We start from the raw sequence: 25,035 nt of genomic DNA on the forward strand, positions 1-25,035 counted from the left end.
CAATATCTTCATCAATAATTTAGATAATGGCATAGTGAGTACACTTATAAAATTTGCAGATGATACCAAGCTGGAAGGGGTTGCAAGTGATTTGGAGGATAGGATTAAAATGCAAAATGATTTGGACCAACTGGAGAAATGGTTGGAAGTAAATAGGATGAAATTCAATAAGAATAAATGCAAAGTACTCCACTTAGGAAGGAACAATCAGTTGCACACCTACAAAATGGGAAATGACTGCCTAGGAAGGAGTACTGCGGAAAGGGATCAGGGAGTTGTACTGGATCACAAGCTAAATATAGTGTAACACTGTTGCAAAAAAAAGGAAACATCATTCTGGCATGTTTTAGCAGGAGTGTTATAAGCAAGACGCAAGAAGTAATTCTTCCGCTCTTCTATGCACTGTTTAGGTTTCAGCTGGAGTATTATGTCCAGTTCTGGGCACCACATTTCAGGAAAGATGTGGACAAATTGGCAAAAGTCTAAAGAAGAGCAATTAAAATGATTAAAGGTCTGGAAAACATGACCTGTGAGGGAAGATTGAAAAAAATTGGGTTTGTTTAGTCTGGAGAAGAGAAGACTGAGAGGGGACATGATAACAGTTTTCAAGTATATAAAAGGTTGTTACAAGGAGGAGAGAGAAAAAATTTTCTCCTTAACCTTTGAGAATAGGACTAGAAGCAATGGGCTTTAAATTGCAGCAAATGGGGTTTAGGTTGCACATTAGGAAAAACTTTGTAACTGTCAGGGTGGTTAAGATCTGGAATAAATTGTCTAGGAAGGTTCTGGAATCTCCATCATTGGAGATTTTTAAGAACAGATTAGACAAACACCTTTCAGGGATGGTCTACATAATACTTAATCCTGCTGTGAGCGCAGGGGATTGGACTAGATGACCTCTCAATGTCCCTTCCAGTCCTATAATTCCATGATTCTATGACTTCGGTGACAGAGAATCACCACAGTGATTCCCATGCTTCCCCTGGCCAGTCCCCCATCCCTGGCTGATTCTAGTTCTGGTTTCACATGAAAGGGAATGTGGCACCCATAAAGTTCAGACTGTTATAGTTTGTGCTGAGGTACCAACCCAGTCCAGAACAGTCCCAGCATGGGGGGAGCATAAAGGTGACTAAAGGCAAGTTGGTATCATCACCCTAATCTGCACCAAATGCTCCACAGCCAGAGCTAATAACCCAGGGCCCGGCAAATATTTATTTCATGCAAACAATTTCAAGACTGGTATGAAAATGGTTTGGAACATTTTTCCCAGCCAGGAAGTCCTGTTGTAATAATAGTTAAAAATAATATTTCTGGATATGATAGGAATGTAGCCACTATTTAAAAAAATCAGAATACTCAGATCTAGGTAAATAAATATATCCACAAACGTTTGGATTGACAGATCATTTTGATCATCTCAAAACAGAAGATTAGATTAATACAACCTGCAAGAATGACCATGAAAATTTACCATATTAGACAAAATCTACTAACCTCCTCCTATACTGTGATTAATGATAATGAAAAAGATGTCAATATTTTACTCATCTGTCAAAAAAATTACATGCCTGGGGTAAGTGAGCAAGTAGAATTTTGCAAGGCTGGATCAAATGTGGACTTCACTTCTTATTTTTTTCCACACTATTATTTGTTAAGAACTATCTTCCAAGGAGGTGGATTATTACTCTATGATCCCACCTGCAGGGTTGTTATGAAGCAAGAAGTTTATCAGAAGTTTAAATAGTGCAACAAAGCATAGGTGACGCTTTGTCTTGCAACACTGCAGAATGTAAGATAGCTATCAGCTGCTGTGTCTTTGTTATATATAATCCTGAGATGAGATTCAGTCAAGGAAGAGAACTAATCTTAATTTAGAAAAACCTATTATGAAAATATTACCAACATATATTTATTGAATTACACAGTGGTATAAAAAATATGCCTCAATGCTAAATTTAGAAAACAGTTTGTACCACAGTAATACCTTCCGACTTGTCCTGCTTCTTTCAAAAATGACAACTACATAATTAAACACTAGCACCCTTCACAACTCCTACTTTGAAAAATATTATGTTTTATCTGCTGCAAACTTGATCAGTCAGATTCTCGTCTCAGTTATGCTGTCATAGATCTGGAGTTAATCCATTCACTCCAGATTTATACCAGTGTAACTAAAAGCAGGATCTGGTTATTTGCTTTTATATGGCTAGAATTAGTTCTGAAACTTCTGAAACAATTCTGTCACTGGATTTAGAACTAAATAGCATCTTTCCGTGAGTTCTGAAACTTTTGGCAAAGTCAGGTTATTACAATGTCATTTTGACATCCAATGCCCTGTTGCGTCTATGTAGAATTACTGTGATGCCTGACCAGTGAACACTGTAGCTTTTGTATAGGTACTAGGCTGGTCACTAGTGTACAGCACAAGAAGCACGGGCCTGAAGATGGGAACTTGAAGAGCAAATGCAGTTAAAGATTGCACAGAAGACATTAGACATTATGTGGTTGACAGCTACTTGCAATAGCAATTAAAATGACGTGATTCCAACCATGTGAGAGTTTAATACAGCAGATCCCCAGGCAAACAATGTATCACTTTGATTAATGGTAGCAGCAACCTTTTTTGAATTTTATAGATATACATCTATACTATTGTCTAGGAAATCAATGAAGACTAAGGCCCTGCAACCAGATCTACTAGTATAGACCTAATTACAGAATCAGGGCCTAAATATGGTCTCTATGTTTTTTAATTGTATTCAATATGCTAATTACAAATATTTATTTTAGCACGCGATCATATGTTTTCATAGATGTTTCTTTCACCTGAATATATCTTAGCTAGTGCTTAAGCCAATGGTTTTAGTGAAGACCTAGAAAGTGTCTTCTGACGAATCAAAAAGATTCACCCCAAAGTCTGTATTCTGGAAATAATGGCCCCAGCTGCATTAGGGATCCTATAAAATGCTGAGCACCCTGATCTACTGCTGAAGTCAATGTGTCCATGGGAATAGAGGCCATAACCAGAGCATAAGAAAGAAGCTAAGGAACTCCCATTCCTTGTAGTAGCATTATCCCACTTCACTGCAATTCTAACCAGTATAAAAAAAAAAGGACTGAGTTAATGATTTTTAAATTAGCACTACCATCCTGCTACTTGAGGATTCCCAAAGAACAGTGAATATACAGTGGGAGCTCAGCCAGTAGGCAATTATATTGCCCAATGCTGCCAGGAAGAGACCTACAAAGAGCATTGAACAAGAAACCATCCACATTTCTGGCCAAGGATTCCAGAGTTTCCCATAGGTTGTCAGCCTCCACTTATTTTTTGGTCGTGCTTCTTGTTACCTTGTAACCTGGACCCACCTCAGGGTGCATCCCTAAAAGCTGAACTGTAAAAGCCGTATAAGAGATTGTTTCCATCTGTATATTTTGAAGCAAAAAGGCAGCAAAGAGGCCTGTTTTTCTACCGTGTAAAGAAATAATGCTATACATTTGCTAGAAGGATTGTTTCTGCTACTGTACTTATTAAAAGCAAAACAAAACAAAAGCCACATTTTTTGGCTCTGGCCTGTTCACCATGATCACAACCTCTGAGCTGGAAGACAGTTGTCATTTCTGAGCATGACTGTAGTGAACATAGTTCTGCTCCCATTGTAGCCATGGCCATTTTTTAGGAATGCAATGAAAAGTGTAGATACAATTAAGCTAATGCAAAAGTTTTGTCAATGGTATCTGCCATCTGCAATAGTCCATTCTTCTCTATTTGGTCCAAGAGAATATGCAGTCTCGTTATAGCTGTGTTGGTCCCAAGGTATTAGAAAGACAAGGTGGGTGAGATAATATCTTTCATTGGACAAACTTCTGTTGATGAGAGAGAGAAGTTTTCAAGCTTACACAGAGCTCTTCTTCAGGTCTGTGAAACTTACTTAGAGAGTCACAGCTAAATACAAGGTGGGAAGTAATACAAAGTAGTGAAAACATATCGCAAGGGACCATTCATGGTGAGTGTCCCATTAACATTCCTCCAATCATGATGATGTTCGTCCATCGTTGTTGATGAAGACCTCAACAACTCATTCGTTCGCCGACCGGGCTCTGTGCGTCCGAAGATGACTGATCAGTCCAATTCGGGCGTGGAATGTCATGTCACACCTCGGGCAGACATATGATGACACTGTAGATGATGGGCAGCTCTGGACTAGCGCAGCTCACACTTTCTTTCAGCCTCAGCACTACGCCTCGCCTCAAAGGTATTACTGCCTGTGTGAATGAGGCTGCGCTATGCTGGACTGTTCAGTGCGAGGGTTTCCCAAGTGGCGGTGTTGATCTCGAGGGACTTCAGAGAGGTCTTCAGCGTGTCCTTGAACTGCTTCTTTTGTCCTCCATGGGAGCACTTTCCATGGGTGAGTTCCCCATAGAAGAGCTGTTTAGGAATGCGCTCGTCTGACATTCTCACGACATGTCTGGCCCATCTGGTCTGGGCTCTCATCAGCAATGTGTAAACTGACGGCAGACTGGCTCTGGTAAGGACTTCAGTATTGGGCACTTTGTCCTGCCATCTGATTTTTAGAAGCTTTCGCAGACAGGAAATGTGGAAGTGATAGACAGTTCACGTCTCGCAGGCGTACAGCAGAGTTGGAAGCGCCACTGCTCGGTAGACCTTCAGCTTCATTGGTAGGCTGATCCCTCGATGTTCCCAGACATTGGAGCGCAAATGGCCAAATGCAGAGCTTTTGGCAATTCTGCAGTTTACTTCATCATCGATTGACACTGCTCGGGAAAGGGTACTGCCCAGATACGTGAAGTGGTCCACTGCCTGAAGTCTCTGTCCATTTACAATGATGGACAGTTCTGAGTACGGAGCGTGAGGAGCTGGCTGGTGCATTACTTCAGTCTTCTTGATGTTAATGGTGAGACTGAAGTTGTTGCATGCAGATGAAAACTTGTCCATACTGGCTTGCATTTCTGGCTCTGTACTAGCATTCAGAGCACAATTGTCAGCAAAGAGAAAGTCTCGAAGTACAGTTTCCTTCACCTTGGTGATGGCACGCAGTCGCCTCAGATTGAATAGTTTCCCGTCAGTTCTGTACTTCAGGCCTACTCCTTCAGTGCAGTGTTGAAAGGCATGAGTCAGAGTGGCAGAGAATATCATGCTGAACAAAGTGGGTGCTAAAACACACCCTTGCTTGATGTCGTTGGTGACTGGAAAGGCCTCAGATGTTTCACCGTCATCCAGGACACGAGCCATCATACCGTGATGAAATTGATGTACCATTCACTTGAATCTGTCTGGACAGCCGAATTTCGACATGATCCTCCACAGGCCCTGGCAACTGACAAAGTCAAACACTTTGTGAGGTCCACAAAAGTTGTGTAGAGTTCACAATTCTGCTCTTGATATTTCTTCTGTAGCTGACACGCAGCAAAGATCATGTCAAAAGTCTCACGTCCCTTGCGGAAGCCTCACTGTGATTCTGGCAGTAAGCCCTGCTCCAGGTAAGTGATCAATTGGTTCAACAGAACCCATGCAAGAACTTTCCCCACGTAGAGAGCAGCGAGATTCCATGGTGATTGTCGCATACCTGGTGATTGCCCTTCCTCTTATAGAGGTGCACAATGAACGCATCTCTAAATTCCTATGGAATGGATCCCTGCTTCCAGAAGGACTGAAACAGCTCAGTGAGTTTCCATAGCAGCATGGGTCCACCGACTTTGTATACCTCTGCTTGTGTGGTGTCGGACCCTGGGGCTTTGCCACTTGACAGCTGGTTGATGGCTTTCTTCACTTCGTCCTCTTCTGGTGAAGCATCCATGGAGTCATTGACTGCAATCTGGGGCATCTTGTCAATGGCCTCATCATTGATGACTGAGGGGCAGTTGAGAACTGCTTCATAATGTTCAGCCCATCTCTGGAGAATCTGCGTCTTCTCTGTAAGGAGCATAGTGCCATCAGAGTTCAGGAGGGGAATGCTCTCAGAAGACTGTGGACCATAGAGTGTGTTGAGGGCTCATAAAACTGCTTATAGTCGTTCCTGTCCGCATATGCCTGTATTTCATCTGCTTTGGCGCTCAGTCACAAGTCCCGCATTTTGCGCAGTCAGTTCTGGTATTGTTCTGCGAGCGTTGATAAAGGCAGTCTTCCTTGCCGCTGAGGATGAATTGTTCTGATATGCACGATGCAGGCGATGCTTCTCAGCAAGTATGGCCAGGATTTCTCATCATTTTCATCAAACCAGACTTGCCGCCTGCATGTGGAGGGCCCCAATACCTTCGATGCAGCTGTATGGACAGTGTTGTGGAATCACTCCCAGTCTTTCTCAGCGTCATCCTCAATACAAAGATCAGCAAGCTCATTCTCTAGGTCTTCCACTAGATTTTCAGTGATGCGGCTGTTCTTCAGATTCGACATGTTGATCCTTTTGAGAGCCTTACAGCCTTGTGGTCATCTCTTTGGCATGATACGGAGCTTCATTTTGGATACTATGAGCCTGTGATCCGTCCAACAGTCAGCGCCGCACATAGCTTTTGTAACACTGACATCTTGTCTATCCCTTCTTCTAATGATGACATAGTCGATCAGATGCCAGTGCTTGGAATGGGGATGCATCCACGAAGTCCTGTTACAGGTAGGGAGGCGGAAGACTGTATTGCTGATCAGAAGGTCATGTGCTGCACAAGTTTTCAGCAGTAGCAGACCATTGCAGTTACACTTTCCCACTCCATTTTTCCTGATGACTCCTTCCCAGGCTGCAGCATCGCATCTGACTCTTGCATTAAAATCGCCAAGCAAGATCAGCTTGTCTGTGTGGTGCAATGATGATAGCAAAGCATCTAGCTCTTCGTCGAATTTATCCTTCACATCTTCTGGGTTGGTCATTGTGGGAGCATATGCACTGATCAAAGTAGCTTGTTTTCCTTTTTGAAGTGGAAGCTACATTGTCCTGAGTCGGTCATTCACACCCTTGGGGGGACTGGCAAGTTTCCGAACAAGATGATTCGTGATGGTGAAGCCAACTCCAGATTCGTGACACTCATCACTGCTGCAGCCACTCCAGAAGAATGTATAGCCTCCACCTGACTCAGACAGCCGTCTTTCATTAGCAAGGCGAGTTTCACTAAGGGCTGCAATGTCAATGTAGTAGCGTACGAGCTCTCTGGCAACAAGTGCTGTTCTTCTATCCAGTCTGTCTGCTGTGATGTTGTCCAGTAGTATGCGCACATTCCATGTGCCAATGGTGACCGATGTCACTCTAAGTTTTGTTTTTATTCGACCGCTTTTGTGGGATCTCCACCAGCCGCGGTATGCTGGCCGGGGTAAGGTGAAGCAGGCAATGTTTAGGGCACCTTTTCTAGCTCCCTCCTCATTCTATGGAGGTGAGCAGTGCAATCCTGAATAGGGCTGCTCAGTCGCTCAAGAAGATGCCGAACTCCACTGCTGCTTCGGTCAGTGAGGAACGACCATTATACCTGAGCCGCCTGTGTGCAGGTCCGCGGCTACAGCTCCCAGTGTATCCACACCTGCTGCTTCATCACTCGTCCATCGCCACAGGACTTGATATGATGTGATATGATATGATGTTGAGACTTGCGTGTGAATTGGATTAAAGTGAGGGAGAGTTGGGCGACGTCAACCTCACTCTCTCCTCCCAGTTCCTATCTGTATCCAGTGGCAGGACAAGAGTCGAGATGGCAGGAGATAGGCGCAGTGGATGACCAGGATGCCTACGGTATCTTGTCATGCTCTTGAGCATTCCACAACACTTGCTGCCACCACCTTCCTGACCATTGAACCAGGTTTCTTCAGTCAGCCAGCTTCAGCCTTTGCATGCAATGGGTAGACAGACCCTAACTCACCGAAGGTCTCAGACTCATCAGCTACCCTCACCTGGTTTAGCCCGCCAGTCAAGACAGTTTCCGGGGTGCGACCACTGTTGCACGCTGACAGCTACTTCAGTCATAGGGAGGAAAGGAAGGGAAGAGGGGGAGCTGCTGGGGAGGGGCAGCTATGCCATCATTGTCAGGATGTTGGTATATATGGAGGTGACATCCATGGTGGCAAGGAAGATGATCTCAGGGAGGTTGTCAATGCTGTGGAGTTTGTGGAAAAAGTTGGTTGTGTCCTGGAAGAAGCTGGCCCTGTGTGCGGTGTGTATATGTGGTTTGAGGATGTTTTTTTTTTGAGTCCCAATATATAGCTGCCTGCCTCAAATATTTACAAGACAATGGACAATCCTTAGATACCCACCCCAAACACATAGCCAAATACATCCATTTCATCCTCACCCTTAACAACTTTACATTCAACAACAAAACTTTATCCAAACCATGCGAACAGCCCTTGGTATTAGGATGGCTCTCCAATATGCCTAGCCTTTGTTTTCCAGAAGCTGGTAATGGGCAACAAGGAATGGATCACTTGATGAGTATCTGTTCTGTTCATTCCCTCTGTGGCAGCTGGCACTGGCCACTGTCAGAAGACAGGTTACTGGGCTAGATGGACTTTTGGTCTGACCCAGTAGGGCCGTTCTTATGTTCTTATGTTCTTTTCATGGACCACCTTGAAGAATAATTTCTGAACAAATGCACCATGAAACCAATGATATACCTGAGATACATCAATGATATCGTCATCTTCTGGACAGACAGCTTAAACTCTACCACAACTTCAACAACCACCAGCCGTCCATTAAACTCTCTCTGGAACATTCCCACACCAGCATCAAATTCCTAGACACCACAATCAGCTTCAGCAATGGAACCCTACAGACAACTATATACAAGAAACCCATGATCAGCACCCCTATCTTCATAGATCCAGTAACCATCCCAAACACACTAAGAAATTTGTTATCTAAACCCAAGCATTCAGATACCATGGAATATGCTCTGAGGAGAAAGTCTGCGATATACACCATAACATATTCAAAACCTCCTTCATCAAAAAAGGACACTCCATCAGAGAAGTAGATCACACCCTGAAACAGACCACCCAAATACCCTGAAAGAACCTGCTTCAATACAGAAATAAAACCCCCTCCCACTACACACACCATACACACCCAGTTGTCACCTATCACCCTCCACTGGAACCCATATGGGGTATCATCAAACAACTACAACCCATACTTAGTGGGGACCCCATCCAGAAAAAATCTTTCCTGAACTCATCTTTTGGCTCACTAGAACCCCCAACCTCTCCAAGCTCAGCATCAGAAGCAAGCTCCCCACAGACCAGGACACACCAACTCAAAGCGGCACCATACCCTGCCATAACAAAAGATGAAGACATATCTTCAATGCTACAGTGATCAACATCCCCCACAACACACCTTTCAAGATATGTGGGTCCTACACTTACCTATCACAACATGTGGTGCACTAAGTTCCCCAATAGCAACTATGTCAGGGTAAAACCAGACAATGACTATGCTCTCGAATGAACTACCATAGGAAAATGATAAAAGACAAAAACACATTACCTGTGGGTGAACACTTTTCACAGAGTGACCACTCAATATCTGACCCATCAGCCCGCATCCTCCAAGGAAATCTGCACAACATTTTCAAAAGATGAGCCTGGGAGCTTAAATTCATAACTTTGTTAGACACTAAAAATCATCAACTGAATAGAGACACTGGTTTTATGTCTTATCAGAACATCTATAATCCACTAACAACTCACTCCCCTGCCCCAGCTGCTTTCCCCTCTTCTTTCCTCCCTGTGACTGGAGGGGTGTGAATTGGCCAGTTCACCTTAAATGGTCACTTATTAACTATGCCAAACAATCTGTTCTGCCTTGTAGTTAGCTGAGACACGCTGATTAAGTTTCCCAGACTTGAAGAAGAGCTCTGTGTAAGCTCAAAAGCTTGTCTTTCTCACCAACAGAAGTTGGTCCAATAAAAGATACTACCTCACCCAGCTGGTCTCTCAATAGAATATGAAAATTCAGAATCTTGGGTGTGTTATCTTCACATGCATTTTAGAAAAGATACATGTCAAATTTAAGGTGTCTTCTTGCGGGGCAGTTAATGCATTAAAATGGTTCTTCCATTAAATGTAATAGATGTACTGCAAATAGATGAACAAAGTACTAATGGACATTAATTAGTTAATACAGCCAAGCAACTAGCCGTAGTACCTGCTAAGTTTCCCCTCCGTCCCCCCAGGTTAACACTTCTACGATATAAACAACGATTAAATAACCTTTACTGTAAGTTATGGTCATTTGTTTGCAAAATGGATGTTATGTTGTTATAAATGAAATATATTCATATTTTAATTTTCTAAAAAGAAGTCCGCAGGCTTGCTGACAATTTTGGGGGCGGGGGGAGGAATCTTGTGTATCATTAGACCTACATACTGCCATCACTACCGAAAAAATGTACATCAGCTGTGTTGACTCACAGGAACCTACCTGGCAATCAGACATCTCATGTTGCACCGCAACATATTGCATTCTCCAGAAGTCCACCTGAGCATCAAGAACAGGGGTTATAATCAGCAACAGAGAATGAAACCTCTCCCAAATCCATACAACCAGCCCCCTATGTTTTCAGCACCGATGGCTTAATCTCTTCTGTTGCTCTGGGCTAATTAAAATAGTTATTCTCTCAGCCTCTGAAGGACAGAAAATAAAAACTTACCAACACCAACCAACCTATGTTGGTTTCCTAGACCTTAAATGAGCAACAGACAAAGCCTCAGCTGAGTGCAAGAATGTAGTGGACAAAGTGTCCAAATGATAAGAGAGCCATCCAGTGGACCATAAAGAAATACACAAACAAGTCAAATCTGAACAGAAATGGAAAATGTTCATGAATATGCCATCTCTGTGTTTTTCTGTTGACTGCTGGGTATTGCCTCTCCGCTACTGTTGCTCTGCTCCATGGCCCACAGGTTAATATAGCACTGGTTTTAGAGTTGTCATGTGGACAGATCCCTAGCCCCAGTGTCTTTGGTAATACCACCATCCACACCAAAAGTGCACATATCAAGTGACAACACCTCTGCTGTAGACTCAAGGAAACAAATCACACAGCCTCTCACAAGGCAAGACATAACAACAGCCAATAGACTCAGGGTATGTTTATACTACCCGCTGGATCGGCAAGTAGTAATCGATCTATCAGGGATCGATTTCTCGCATCTCATCTAGATGTGATAAATCGATCAGCAAATTGAAGCCCGTACTTTACCTCGGCAGGAATAGTAAGCAGCATTAATGGGGGAGACACGGCAGTCAACTCGCCGCCGTGAGATAGCCAGATAAGTCGAACTAAGATACTTCGACTTCAGCTACGCGAATAGTGTAGCTGAAGTTGCGTATCTTAGTTCGATCCCCCCCCAGTGTAGACCAGCCCTCAGAGAGCAGGCAGAAGTGTTTGTGAGAGCTGCTGGAGTATAGGCAATAGACTGCAGTTTAGTGCTGCCTGATGCGTGTGTGGACATGTGAATTCTCTGCTGATTCCAGGCACTATGTTATTACAGTAAAATAAACAAACTGGAAAGACTGTAGAGATAAGCAACAAAAATTATCAACAGGCATGAAATACTGACATGATGAAATATTAAAACGTCTAAATGTGTATACTACTGCTTGGTGATGGCTAAGGGCAGCACATATTTTAAGAGAAGAAATTATTTAGTGTGGTACATGGCAATATATCTTGGAGTAGTGGGATGAAATTAAGAGAGGGAGAATTTGGGTTGAATAGAAGGAGAAACTTCCTGACAGTGATATGCATTAGGCTTTGAAGTAATCTCCAAAGGGAAGTGGTGGAAGCCCAATTGCTTAGGCTTTTAAAATTAGAATGGACAAAGAACTAGAAAATGTGCTGTGGGGAACAATTTGGCAGGGAGATGGGCTGGCTGAGTTAATAGGTCTTTTCTATTTCTAACTTACAGCATGATGCAGTTGAATGGTATTTAGCAAGTAAAATGCAGGTTCTTACCATGGGCTCCATTGTGCCTTTATGGCAGAGTTCCAGATTGGAAGTGGTGTGAAGTCTCGTCACCCCAGCAGGAGCTCTGGGTACTATTCTGCATCTAGGAGGCAGAACATGGCTTGGAACAACTCTGCACCCGGGCAGAATGTGCCCATTATTACACTCCTGTAGGGGCTGCGGCACACTCCCTCCTGCGTGGCCAGTCAGCTGGACATTACCGATGGGCTTGAGACCATTGATTTGCCTCCTCCCATCTCCTCGCCATTCATTTGGAGAGTATCATGTCCCAGAGCAAGGAGTCCCTGGCAGAGGCAGTCCCTGTCCTCTGGGGAACACAAGGACTGTACTTGTATCCCAGTGATACATAGCTATGCAACAGGGTTCTCCTTGTGTCTTCCTTACCCTGAGCACATATTGAGCAGCAGGGAACTAGCTGCCCCCGGTCACCTAAGCACACTTACAACTTCTGATTAGCATTGGGGCAGGAGCCATCTTTTTCTCTATACAGCCTCTAGCACAAAGGGACCCTGACCCTGAGTGGGGTCTCCAAGTGCTTCCATAATAGAAATGCTAAATAATAACAGGGACAGTTAGTTATGCCATTCCTGGCACAAGTATCCATTATACACACATAAATATGCAGTTATCTAGTGTAAGTGCACAGGTCAGCGCTCTTTAGCCATATTACCCTCCTCCACAGCCAAAAGAAGGCAAGAAAATTATGGAACTACACCTCTACTCCGATATAACGCTGTCCCCTGGAGCCAAAAAATCTTATTGCGTTATAGGTGGAACCGTGTTATATCGAACTTGCTTTGATCCGCTGGAGTGTGCAGCCCCTCCGCCCCTCAAACGCTGCTTTACCATGTTATATCCGAATAAGTGTTATATCAGGGTAGAGGTGTATATTTACTAGTTGTTTAATAGTATCTTTTCAAATTAACATGACAGGGATTTTAGGAGTCTGGTTCCTAATATATATTTATGTATTTATCTAATTTATGTGGGTAACTTTAGCAACATTGTTTGAGATTTTAGGAATCTGCCATTTATTTGGTGAGAATATACAAAATGCTTGAGATTTTCAAAGCAGTGTGTAGGATTTCATCACAGATCTCCCATGTCTGAGAGCTTGCCTACACAGTGGGGAAATGAGCACTACAGGGGTGGGATTTCTAAAGCCACTAACTTGGTGTGCGCTGATTGGTCCATTAAGATCCTGCTGCTGCGCACCAAAGGTTCCCTATTGTGCTTTAGCACAGCACTATCTGAAACAGCCCAGAATCCTTTGCACGGCTTCAAAAGCTTCAGCCAGTGTTCCCACAGCACCTGTATGTCACAAATCATTTGAGAGCCTCATTCCATGGTTAGATTCATACTGTGGATGCCCTGTTTTGGTATAAAGAGAGCAGGTGTGCAATTACTATTCATTTCAGAGAGTTCCCACAGAGTGTTAGGTCCTTTCCAGACATACAAGAAAGGATGGTCCCTGCCCCCAAAAGCTTACAGTCTAAGGACAGACAGGCAGACAAAGGCAGGGAAGTGAAACAGAAGGGTTTTTCTGCACAAATCAGTGAGATTCACTATGGTAGCATGGGAAGGAAATTAGGCAGTAATTAAGAGTCATGAAGGTTGGAGTTAAGCTCACATGTGGTGCTGCACTAGGAATTATTTTGGGGATGTTCTATGGCCTGTGTTATACAGGAGGCTAGACTAGAAGTTCACAATGTTTCATTCTGGCCTTGAAATCTATGGATCTAAGACACAGAGAAATCATCCAACTTTTGTTATCTTCTGGTCAGAAGGAATTCTGTTGACCTCCACAATGCCCAGATAGCTGTGATCTAATTGGTGTACATATTTGTGGATGTGGCATGCCAGAAAGCACTGGGTGATATTTTTGCAAAAATGAGAAAAAAATATCAAAACTGTTAAGCTCTGTCCCCCTCTATTTTGGCTGTTTGAAGCACAAGTGACCTCTGACAGAAACACATGTGCATTTGGGTTTCTTCAAAGTTGTAATCAGGATCAGGAACAGTCAACATGGATTCACTAAGGGCAAGCCATGCTTGACCAACCTAATTGTCTTCTGTGATGAGATAACTGGATCTGTGGATATGGGGAAAGTGGTGATGTGACATATCTGGACTTTAGCAAAGCTTTTAATATGGTCTCCCACATATTTTTGCCAGCAAGTTAAAAAAGTATGGATTGGATGAATGGACTATAAAGTGGATAGAAAGCTGGCTAGATTGTTGGGCTCAATGGGTAGTGATCAATGGCTTGATGTCTAGTTGGCAGCGGGTATCAAGCGGAGTACCCCTGGGGTCAGTCCTGGGGTCGGTTTTGTTCAACATCTTCATTAATAATCTGGGTGATGGGATGAATTGCACCCTCAGAAAGTTCACAGATGACACTAAACTGGGGAGAGAGGTAGATATGCTGGAGGGTAGGGATAGGGTCAAGAGTGACCCAGACAAATTGGAGAACTCTAAAGAAGTTAAACAAGGACAAGTGCAGAGTCCTGCATTTAGGAAGGAAGACTCCCATGCACTGCTACAGGCTAGGGCCCAACTGGCTAAGCAGCAGTTCTGCAGAAAAGGACCTGGGGATTACAGTGGATGAGAAACTGGATATGAGTCAGCAGTGTGTCCTTGTTGCCAAGAAGGCGAATGGCATATTGGGCTGTATTAGTAGGAGCATTGCAGTAATTGATGGTAATGTAATTATTCCCCTCTACTGACACTGGTGATGCACGATCTGGGTATTACATCAGTTTTGGCTCCCCCCACTACAGTAAGGCGATTGTGGACAATTGGAGACAGTCCAGCGGAGTGCAATTTGAAAATTGTTAGGGAGCTGGGGCACATGACTACAAGGAGGAATTGAGGAACTGATGTTTTTGTTCTTGGCAGAGAGAGAGTGTTTCTGAGAGGAAATTTGTGGATAGCCGCCTTCGTTGATTATGCTAGAAAGGGGGGCTCTCTAATGAGGGGATGGAGCTGTGGCCTTGTTCTCAGTGAGTTGGTAATTTACAGAACAATGTATGTAGTAATGGGTCTCAAGTTGCAGTGGCGGGAGGTCTAGGTTGGATATTAGGAAACACTATTTCACTAGGAGGGTAGTGAAGCACTAGAATGGGTTACCTAGGGAGGTGGTGGAATCTCCATCCTTAGAGGTTTTTAAGACCTGTCTTGACAAAGCCTTGGCTGGGATGATTTAGTGGGTGTTGGTCCTGCTTTGAGAAAGGGATTGGACTAGATGACCTCCTGAGATCTCTTCCAACCCTAATCTTCTATGATTCTATGATAACCAGTTGGGAGCTGCTTCCCTACATGCAGGATGAAAGTCTCCTTGCTTGGTAATGCACTTGGGTTGGCATCTGAAATTACATTTGAAATCTGCCCATGCCTCTTCCACCTTCCTCTTTTTTGGGGGGGGGGTCCCCCTCCTTGTTGTCAGACTCATCATGCTGACTCATATCTCTAGCTAGATCATAATGGTTATTCTGAAATGTCAGCTGTTGCTCTTTTCACCCTCACATGGTTTCAGGTTTAGTTTGAGGTTTCCCTAATGCATAAAAAATTACTAAAATAATGGTTTTTGACAGTCAAAGTACTGTGAAGATGCTATTCCATTGTAAAAACCTATATTTCCAAAGTTGTAATGAAAGGCTGGATCATTCTGACTTATATGTTTCTTTGTAGTTCACCCAAAAGGAAGTCTGTATATGTCTGTCAAAAGTGTTTCAGCCGTCAGATGTTATTTGACAGGAGAAATAGCTAACAACATTATCATGTATTCCCTTACTAACTGTGAAGAGCATTATTTGAAGAATATGGCTTGAATATTCCTAAAGATTATTGCTTGATTAAGAAACATGGTCATAATTTATATGATCTTTCATATATGATATAGTTTCCTTGTGATTCTTGTACAGACCTCTCTGCTCCAGTGATGTCCTTTAAAATTAGCTTTTGGAGCCTTGTGGTTTCAGTAGAATAAGGATTGGTTCTCTGCCGATGCTCTTACTAAACTGGTCCATGTTATTGCAGGTTATGAAATGATTCTCCACTCGTTTACATCAGTGTGTGAATCAGGAGTAATTCCACTGAAGTCAGTGGAATAACACAAGTGGGCACCAGTGTGAGTGAGAGAAGAATGAGGCCCTAGGAACCTCATTTGTTACCTTAAAGCCAAAACAAAGCACAATGGAGAAGCAAAATATATGTAAATAGAAAATCCTGCCTGGACCAAGGTAGGGGGTGAACAGGACCTTGTTATTACTGACAGTCTATTATAGCTAGAAATGCACTAAAAGAGTCATGCCACACAAAACCTGATCTGCCAGTGCAGAAATCTAAGGGCTGAATGCCATCTAATGTATAGAATGTGTCTATCCCATTTTCTAGCCACAATAAGTCCTGCAACCACACACTAAACTAAAACACTGCAAAACTGATACAAATCAACTGACCAGAACTCAACCAACCTGCCAGTAAAAGAAATTCAACCCTACCTCTCCTCAGGGTTAAACCACCCCTCAAGTATAGATAAGGCTTGCCCTGAAAAATGACATGCTCAGATCGATGAGAGAAGCAAATTCTGGATTTCTGTGTCCTCCAGTGAGAAGACCCTTCCTCCAGATCCAGTACATGAAAATCTAGGGATTATCTGTGAGAGCATCTCTACTGATCTCATCTGTTGGGAAAATAACAAGGAGAGGTGAGTGCTAGCATAACCCTGATAATAACCTACATTCTGTGTCCTTGTGGCATACAGCTATTAATACGGTTACCTTGATTATCATTAAGAAATGAACACAGACCTCCACTGCTAAGAGCATATTAAGCTTCTACAGCTTGAGCTAAAGGGTTACATGGCCTTTACTGGTAGCTATACCAGACCCAGATCCTCTCTGGCTCAGGCACAGAGGGAAATATGTAATATACTGAACAGTGGGTTACACAATCACAGATTTATTTATTTTTACAAAAGGATGAGCTTTTCACCAGGATCATCTTTCTTTGTCCCTTTGGATGACCTTTCTCTTCCCCAATTTCTGGTTTACATTTGCCCTCTTTTGTGTTATTGCTGAGTGAAGGGTTTGGCACTCCTTCCCCTGAACATTGCTTTTAGGTTTTTATACCACACTTATCACAGCTCTTATGTGATCCTGTGTGTTTAACAAGACCCTACAAAAGGGTGCACCACATGAGATATAAAGGCTTTGAGAAGGACACCCCAAGCAAGGACTCAATAAATGTGCCACTTGGAAAGGAATCTGGTGAGCAGAGCTGAACTAGCTTGTTCCTATGAACAAGTGCTGCTCATCATTCTGTATGCTCAAAAGATTTGAAATTCCATAAAACTAAATGCTGCTTCTCACTGCTCTCTAGTGTTATGGTCACTGTTATAAACACATCGTGGATGGTCATGCAGTATATCATGGGCTCCCAATCTGTACAGGAATCAGAGTTGTCTGACCTGCTGTGTGCTGGGGAAAGAAACAACACACATTACTTTTGGCATTCACAGTGCAGCTGAACATGGTGCACCATTGCTTTTGGGCTCGGGAAACAAGCACTGAGTGGTGGGATTGCATCGTTATGCAGGTCTGGGATGACAAACATTGGCTGCAGAACTTTCTGATGTGGAAATCCACCTTTCTGAACTGTGTGTGGAGCTCACCCCAGCCCCGTGGCACCAGGACACCAAAATGAGAGCTGCTTTCTCGGTGGACAAGTGCGTAGCAATCACTGTGTGGAAGCTGATAAGTCCGGATTTCTACTGGTCTGTCACAAATCAGTTGGGAGTTGGGAAGTCCACTGTTGGGACTGCGTAATGCAAGTGTGCAGAGCCATTAATCACCTCCTGCTACAAAGGACAGTGATTCTGGGCAATGTGCAGGAAATAGTGGATAGCTTTGCGGCAATGAGATTCGCTAATAGCAGCGGGGCAATAGATGGCACACATATCCCAATTTTGGCCCTAGACCTTCTTGTATGGGAGTACATCAATAGAAAGGGGTACTCTCTATGCTATGCAGGTCCTTGTGAATCACCATGGGCATTTCATTGATATCAGCACAGGGTGGTCAGGGAGGTGCACAATGCACGCATCTTCAGGAACACTGGCCTGTACACATTCTGCAAGCAGAGACTTTCTTTCCAGATCAGAATATTCCACCATATTCCAATGGTAGGTGTTGAAATGACCATAGTGATCCTGGGAGACCCAGCTTACCCCTTACTGTCATGGCTGATGAAGCCTTACAAAGGAAACATGGACAGCAGCAAAGAGTGCTTCAACAGTAGGCTGAGCAGGTGCAGAATGACTGTGGAATGTGTCTTTGGCAGATTAAAAGTGTGGTGATGCTGCCTTTATGGCAGACTAGACCTAAATGAGGAAAATATTCCCATGGTCATAGCAGCCTGTTGTGCACTCCATAATAGTTGTGAGGCTAAGGATGAAAAGTTTCCCCATGGGTGGAATGTGGAAGTAGATCACCTGGCAACTGATTTTGAGCAGCCAGATACCAGGGCAATTAGAGGGGCATAATGGGGGGCTGTTTGAATCAGGGAGGCTTTGAGGCACCATTTGGACAGTGAGTTCCAGTAAAGTGTCTTTCTATATCGCACTCTGCCATGCTTTGTTAACTTTCATGAAAATGTTGATGATTCCTGACCATGATTTGTACTAAGCAAATGATCAAATTGCCACTGTGTATTAATTCTAGCAGCAACCACCATGTGTAGGAGACAAATAAAGATTGATTATCTTTCAGAGAGGTTGTTTTTATTAAATACTAATTAACAACACACACAAAAGGCTTGGTGGGAAGGGAGATAATAATGAAGGTCAGTGTAGGCTCTTATAGCTATGTGCAAGTCCAGCTCTCATCTTGGAGCTGTCAGAAGGGATGGATTGAATGGAATACCTAGACAGGCCAGGAAGTTGCAAGGAATATATGGGAGGAATTTCAGGAGGGCATGGAAAGCAGTTCTGTATCGGCTGCGGGGGCAGGGAACCATGCATGAATTCAGTGTGCAGCATGATTAGGGACTTCAACATCTCCATTTGCTCCACCATCACTTTTATAATGTGCTCCTGACCCATTAAATTTCACTCTTGGCTCTCCTTTCTGTCCTGCCTGTATATTTTATAATATTCTTTTAAAGTCTGCACCCTGCATTCTGAGGATTGAAGCACCTCTTGACTCATGTCATCCTTACTCCTCCTTGGTCGCTTCTTTATCTGGTGAAGGCACTCCACTGGTGTGTAGGACGTTATCCTGAAGGCCACATCTGCAGAAGAACAAGAATCAATAAACAGAAGCATGATTTTTAGTTCACACACAGCATTCAATCATTATAGTAAAACACACTTCTTTTTAAATATAAATCAGTTTCTTACTGTCCCTTAACAAGCACACAGCTTGGGGAACACCCTGAACATGGTGAGTTCAGCCCAGGGGAGGGGGATGATGCTGCTGCATGCTCCACATCAACCTCTTACTCAAACTCCTCATCCATGACTTTGTCCTTAGGGTTAATTCTGCTATCTGCTGTCTCCAGCCCCACCAAAGTATCCACATGATATAATTCCCAAATCTGGACCTTAGCGTCCAAAATATGGGTACCAGCATGAATCCTCTAAGCTTAATTACCAGCTTAGAACCTGTAGCGCTGCCACCAACCAGGAATTCCAGTGCCTGGTACACTCTGGACCCCCCAAAACCTTGCCTGGGGACCCCCAAGACCTAGATTCCCTGAGTCTCACAACAAAGGGGAATAAACCATTTCCCTCCCCCTCCTTGCTTCCTCCCAGATTCTTCCCGCCCTGGGGACACTAGGAGATTACCATGCTTCAATCCCTTGAAACACAACACAGAGAGATTAGGTTTCTCTCCCCCTTCTCCCACACCAATTCCCTGGTGAGTGCAGACTTCCTTCCCTGGAGTCTCATACAAGATAACCAACAGATCAATTAGATTTAAAAAAAAGAGGAAAACTTTAATAAAATATCAAAAACATAAAAATGGTCTCTGTAATCAAGATGAAATATACAGGGTTTTTTAGCTTATAGACAATAGAAAGAAAGCTCTCTCCAGCAGGAATACAATTTAAGATACTTTCAGCCAAATACACATAAAAACTCCACCAGCCAGATACACAGCTGCAAATACAGAAACACAATTAAAAAGACTATAACCGCCTTTTACTTACTCACTATTCTGAATAAATAAGAGACTGTAGCAGGGAGATTGGCAGAAACCTGGTTTCATCTCTAGTCCTGTCCAGGACCCCGAGAGAACAAAACCAAACTCAAAACCCACAAACAAAGGCTTCCCTCCCTTTGAGAGTTGAAAGTATCTTGTTTCCTGATTGGTCCTCTGTTCAGGTGTTGTTTGTTAACCCTTTCCAGGTGAAAGAGACATTAACCCTTAGCTATCTGTTTATGACAGGTGAGGTTGCCACCAAGGAGGGCATCCAGCTCCTTATAAAAGCAGCAGGTCTTCAGCACAGCACCAGAGTGATGGTTTGACTCCCTTGCCTTCTGGTATGCCTGCCTCAGTGCCTTTGTCTTCGCACAGCGACGCATGTCCCATTTGTAGCCCTTATCCAACATGCCATGAGAAATCTGCCCATAGGTATCGAAGATCCTACAGTTGGAGAGGAGCTGGGACAGCACAGCCTCCTCTCCCCAAAGTGCCAGCAGACACAACAACTCATGTGTGCTCCAAGTGGGAAAGTGTTTTCTGCGTGGAGCCACCATGGTCAGAGGGGAAGGTGCACTGTGAGCTCTCCATACCAAGCAAACAGGAAGTGGAATTTCAAAAAATCCCGGGCCTTTAAATGGGGAGGGGCCTAGATACAGGGCAACAGAGTTTGAACTTCTGACCAGAGTGGTTAGGATGGGCATTGCAGGACACCTCCTGAAGGCCATTTACAGTGACATAACCAAGCGCAGTGTTTACAATGACACTTTGCTGCACAAAGCTCTATGCCTCTTGTCAAGGTGGTTTTATTTTGTCAGCAAAGCAGGAGAGTTTCGTCATTGGAAGTAGCATTGTAATGTGTACCCCTCCACTGTTTTGTCAATGAAAGCTGACTTTTGTTGACAAAACTTTGTAGTGTAGACAAGGCCTATCTTTCTCCAAGGGGACAGCCAATCAGATACATTTCATAACCTCAGAAACAACGCAATTTAACTGTTCTGCTTTTTAGAATGAAACAAGGACTAGAAAAGTATCCTATGCACTATGATATGTATATGTGACTATGCTGGACAACATATCTCATGTGTAACAGACATCAGTTATGGAGGGCAAAAGCATTTTTTCCAAGAGAAGCATGTTAAATTCAGTATGTTTCCTTACATTGAATGGCTGAAATTTTGGTACTAAGTGTACTGGTCTGGCAAGGAGGCAGGAACTAGGGTGGGACATGTAAAAATAAAATAGTGGAGCAAAGAGATCTAACATTGGAGAAAAACTACTTTCCACAAGTTGGGTAACCTTAATTAAAAGCCAAAGGGCTCTCTTCTCCTCTTCCCATGCTTAACTCCCTGAACCAAAGTCAATGGAAAGACTCCCAATGTCTTCAAAGGGCATTATACCAAACCTTATAGGGGAGAGGAGAATAGCTGATTATTTTCACCTTTTCAACAAACCCCTGTGTAGTAGTTAAAACTGTTTCCACTGGCAGTCCAGAAGTATAATGGTTTGTCTCTTACATGTGGGAAATTGTTTTAAATATGCTGATCTGAACAATATGTTTCAGATAGTGTAAACATTGAGAGGCAGGTCCTCAGCACAACTTCATTGACTTCAATGGACTGGTGCTGATTCGCACCAGCTGAGGATCCGGTCCAACCCATTAGTCATTCTCAGACAGAATTACTATTTGATTTCAGTGGAAAATTTTATCTGAGTACTGCATGTAGGATCAGGCCTACAAAGCAATAAAAAAAGACTCCTTGTTAGGTATGATTTTGATTAATCACTGATTTGGCTTTCCTTGCTCTGAATCCAGGCTCACATAGACAGATTCCTGTCACATGTGCCCCATCCCTCTTGGGGATTTAACAGACAGAAACTGAAAGAATTAGATGGCCATATCCTATTTGAGCACCTCATAATATTAGTGTGCTTATCTGCATAACATCCCTGTAGGATAAGGAAATATTGTTAGTCCCATTTTAAAGATGGGGAGCTGGTACAGAGAGACTCGTGACCTACACAATATCACACAAGAAGGCTGTAGCAGAACGAGGAGTTAAACTCAAGTCTTTCAAATCCCAAATTAACACTCTACCCACTGGTCCATTCTTCTGTTCCTTTCTTATCACTTATCCATCCTTACAACCTGTGCTATATAAATAAATACTGAATAAGAGATTTCTTTCTCTTTTTGTCTCTCCTGAACAGATATTCCAGTTGGTGGGTCCACCATCATCTAGGCCATGGTATCTCAACCTAAAAGTCACAAACATGTTTCAGGGGATCATGATCACCTTGCCTTTCTTTATGGTTGGCTAAATGGGAAGTGGGTCCTGAAATGTTTTCTGTTGTAACTTGGGGTCATGATATGGAAAAGTTTGAGAATCGCTGATCTAGTTGAATTTCACATTTTGTATATTGTTCTTTTTTTTGTATGTTTACTCTGAAGGCTTAAGTACAATTTTTGCAATGTTTGGATAAACTTTGTCAAACAGTGTTTTGAGTTTCAGATCATTACAAAATTGCTCTGCCTTGAAATGTTAACATGTGTCTAACATTTCTTTGTATCCCTTTAGCTAAAAAATAGTTTGTGACTACTCCAGATTTTCCACATGGTTAAATCTCCTTGAAAACATGTGCATAGACTGTTTTAGAAGAAAATAGGTTGTAATTAAGTACAGTTATTAATAACTGTATCTAATTATAATGGTTGTAGTGTGTGTATAAGTAGTTTGCCTTCTGGTGGTTGGTAGATGAGTGGTGGTTTTGTGAATGCCAGGGGGGCCTAAATGTTGGACTTATGCATCTAAAGTGGCTTCCTCCTTGTGAATGGAGCCCCTGGTACTTTGTGGAGTTCATGAGATCTGCAGGACAGTGGAGTCTGGTGGTAACCAGGAACCTTGCAGAGCTCATGGGGTCTGTATTATAGAGACCCAGTGGACCTCTTACACTCTGTATTACTCCTACATAGTTATTTAAAAAAAGTTAAGTCAGTTAAGGTGCTATAGTCAGTTGCTGCTATAGGATGTATTCTAAGGAATGCTACTGTTAATAAAACCTAAGCATTTTGAGGTATCAGTAATGAAGAGCTAAGGACAGATAGATAAATATTCATCTCTTCAACACCCAGGTATGTGATCTCTTAAATAGTGGTAGCTGAGGAGGTGATGTTTTGATTCACAAGTGGATCCAGTTTAGGCCAGGTTCCAAGCTGTGTCCAAATTCCTAACAATGAGATTTCATGAGCTATTGCCATGAGACTTTGGCTACATTTGAACCAGAGTCACAAAACATGATTTAGGTCAGACCCAGAACCCAAACTGTAGGAACATATCTGTTCTTGAGGTTCAAATCCAATCCATGAACAACCTCAAATTCAAAGAGATTTAGAGACAAGGTTCCAGACATATTCGTTTGGTTCAATTTATATACAGATTACACACACACAAATGACATTAAAATAATGGTAAGGTTGCAAAGTCAATCATCCAAAAGTTAGGAAATGCCAGAATTAGGGCTGTTGATTAATTGAGTTAACTAATGCAATTAACTCAAAAAAAGTAATTGAGATTTAAAAAAATGAATCACGATTAATCATAGTTTTAATCGCACTGTTAAACAATAGAATACCAATTGAAATTTATTAACTATTTTTGGATGTTTTTCTACCTTTTCAAAGATATTGATTCAGTTACAACACAGAATACACAGTGTACAGTGCTCGCTTTACATTATTATTATTTATTACAAATTTTTGCACTGTAAAAATGATAAATAAAAGAAATAGTATCTTTCAATACACCTCATACAAGTAGGGTAGTGCAATCTCTTTATGTGAACATGCAATTTACAAAAGTAGATTTTTTTGTTACATAAATGCACTCAAAAACAAAACAATGTAAAACTTTAGCGCCTACAAGTCCACTCAGTCCTACTTCTTGTTCAGCCAATTGCTTACATTTATGGGAGATAATACTGCCTGCTTCTTATTTATAATGTCACTTGAAAGTGAGAACAAGCATTCACATGTAAATTTTATAACCATCATTACAAGGTATTTATGTATCAGATATGCTAAACATTTGTATGCCCCTTCATGCTTTGGCCACCATTCCAGAGGACATGCTTCCATGCTGATGACACTCATTAAAAAAATACTGCCTTAATTAAATTTGTGACTCATCTCTTTGAAGTAGAATTATATGTCTCCTACTCTGTTTTACCCACATTCTGCCATATATTTCATGTTATAGCAGTCTCGGATGATGACCCAGCACGTTGTTCATTTTAAGAACACTTTTACTGCAGATTTGACAAAATACAAAGAAGGTACAATAAGAGATTTCTAAAGATAGCTACAGCACTTGACCCAAGGTTTAAGAATCTGAAGTGCCTTTCAAAATCTGAGAGGAACAAGGTGTGAAGCATGCTTTCAGAAGTCTTAAAAGAGCAGCACTCTGATGTGGAAACTACAGAATCCAAGCCGTCAAAAAAGAAAATCAACCTTCTGCTGGTGGTGTCTTACTCAGGCCTTGCCTACACTACCGGGGTAAGTCGACCTAAGTTATGCTACTCCAGTTACATTATTCATGTAGCTGAAATCAGTGTAGGTTAGGTCAATTTACTGTGGTCTCTACACCATGCTGCATCAATGAGAGATGCTCTCCCATTGACTTACCTTATTCCTCTCGTTCCAGTGGAGTATCATAGTTGACCGGAGAGCTCTCTGTGATCAGTTTATCGGGTCTTCACTAGATCCACTAAATCAACCCCCACAACAGCGTCGATCCCTGGTAAGTGTAGACATGGCCTCAGATGATGAAAATGAACATGCGTTGATCCACACTGCTTTGGATCATTAT

At 42.6% G+C, this 25,035-nt stretch overlaps 1 long non-coding RNA gene across 1 annotated transcript in view; it reads right to left on the minus strand.

Annotated features, from left to right (window-relative positions):
- Positions 1 to 18,761: 18,761 nt before the first annotated feature.
- Positions 18,762 to 25,035, minus strand: part of LOC116816729 (uncharacterized) — a 32,170-nt gene continuing 25,896 nt past the window's right edge. Inside the window, exon 3 of the long non-coding RNA XR_004371796.2 lies at positions 18,762 to 19,256. This is a non-coding gene — a long non-coding RNA (uncharacterized LOC116816729). The remainder of the gene's footprint in view (positions 19,257 to 25,035) is intronic.

The sequence above is a fragment of the Chelonoidis abingdonii genome, chromosome 2 (assembly GCF_003597395.2).
Source record: "Chelonoidis abingdonii isolate Lonesome George chromosome 2, CheloAbing_2.0, whole genome shotgun sequence".
NCBI classification, from domain to species: Eukaryota; Metazoa; Chordata; order Testudines; family Testudinidae; genus Chelonoidis; species Chelonoidis abingdonii.